The following is a 2,003-nucleotide window of genomic DNA, read 5'->3' as shown; positions in this document are numbered from 1 at the left end:
TTTAAAAGACTGAGGCACATAACCAGTTTCTAGGGAGGCATTTATAGTCAGTCAATATGTGGTTTCTTCAGTTGTATGGTCATTATTATTATTTTATTTATTACTAATTAATAATTATTACTAATTTATTAGTTTTTTTATTCATCTTTTAATGTACATAGTAAAGACAAGAAAACAGAAAATTCTATATAAATTATAAATAAATACATTACACCTCTAGTATGTAGTTCAAAATGGAGTAGGTAAAAGTTTAAATAAAAAAATAAAAAAACTTTTGAATCCTACCCCCTAGCAATACATCTTAAATTTAATCTTCAATATAAACTATTTCAGAAACAGACAATAACTACCCTTATTTTTTATATATATATTGTCAAGTCCTTTTTCAAAACCCTGAGTAGCTAGACTTGAGTAGCCCCAGCTCCCTGATTGTTTAAGGAATTCACTCAGCCTTCTTTTGCTTTTTCCACATTTATTTCCACATTGATACAGCATCGGTGGTTGTGCAGCAGCAGACACAGCAGTGGCAGCAGGCAGTCAGGTGAAAAACCTCAAACAAAAAACACATATTACAACATTGAAAAGGCCTGAAAAAGTCTAACTTAAGTCAAACATTTACCACAATTTGCTATAACTACACCAAAAAGATACATAATACAAAAATGTCCCTTCACCAAATACAATAACCTTACCGGCTGTCATCAGGGAAGCAGTGTGCTCAGGGCTCATTTTCACACAGCACACTGCCACCTTTTTAAACATTGGGCATTGTCCTCACCTTCTCACACACCTGGATCTCATTAAGGGGTGGTGAGAGCAGTGCAACATATATAAATCAACACGGACAAAGATCTATACACGTCGTTCATTATTTATTCATTATTTTGTGTTAAAAATAAAGATATTTAAAGAACATTGGAATGTTTTCTCAGCGATTTTCTTGTGAAAATCCTGATGCGGCCCAGCCTCACCAAGACTCCACCTCCAGTGGCCCCCGGCTGATTTGAGTTTGAGACCCCTGCTTTATACCCTCACGTGGGGTCACCAGGAGGTCACAGGTGACTTTGTTGTCATTAATTCTCGAACTACGCATGCGCATGAAGGATCATTCAGTGCTTGAAGCACCGCTTCTGGCGGTCAGGAGGGATGAAATAGAACGTCTGCCATGAGTTACACACGCTGTAAGGAGTTCACTGCCCGGCTGGTTCATGTGGGATTTGAAGCTCCTTCCTGCTGTGACTGAGAGCTCTGTGTCTCAACAACCACAGGTGAACCAGACTTTGCTGATCCACTACCTGGCCATGTTCAACGTCCACGTTCCAAAGCATCTCCGAACTTTCCTGGTGTCCATCCCTGGTTCAAACCCCGCTCCCTTGCCTGCTGCGCCGTCTTTGGCTCAGAGTTTGGGTGAACGGGGTGACCTGGTGGCCCTGCAGCTGCCCCGCTCCTGGTTAAACCATTTGTCCTTGAAGGGGGGCATTGGAGGGTAACAGCCCCAAGCACCTGAGCTTCAGCCGCTGCCCCGTGCTGTGGCCGCAGGTGTTCCAGTCGCTGCTGAACAGGGGAGTCCGAGACGCCACTCAGCTGGTTAGCCTCAACCTCAGCGGGATCAGCCACTGCCGACTGCAGGGCGGTGGAGGATGAGCTGGTCGTTGACTTGGTGAGCCAGCTGGCCGTCGCCTGTTGCAACATGAGGCACTTGAATCTGATGCACAACCATTATCACCTTGAAGACTCACCTGGGCTTGGCACCGAAACACACCTGTGTGACAGCCTGGCCAAATTCGGGCACCTGCGCTCCCTCACGCTGCCGGCCTGCGCTCTGTCAGACGGCTTGAATACAAATCAAGTTTCCGCTCGCAGTATGGCTCACTCCTCCTTGTTCCAGGGATTGAAGAAAGCTCCTCGAGTTGGTCTCCAAAACTACAAGCCCGACTCGGAAGCGCCTCCTCAGAGCGACGGCACGTCGGGACTGTCTTTGCTCGCGGCCGGCTGTCCTCATT

The sequence above is a fragment of the Oryzias melastigma genome, linkage group LG1, assembly GCF_002922805.2.
Source record: "Oryzias melastigma strain HK-1 linkage group LG1, ASM292280v2, whole genome shotgun sequence".
NCBI classification, from domain to species: Eukaryota; Metazoa; Chordata; class Actinopteri; order Beloniformes; family Adrianichthyidae; genus Oryzias; species Oryzias melastigma.
This window is presented reverse-complemented; position numbering follows the sequence as displayed.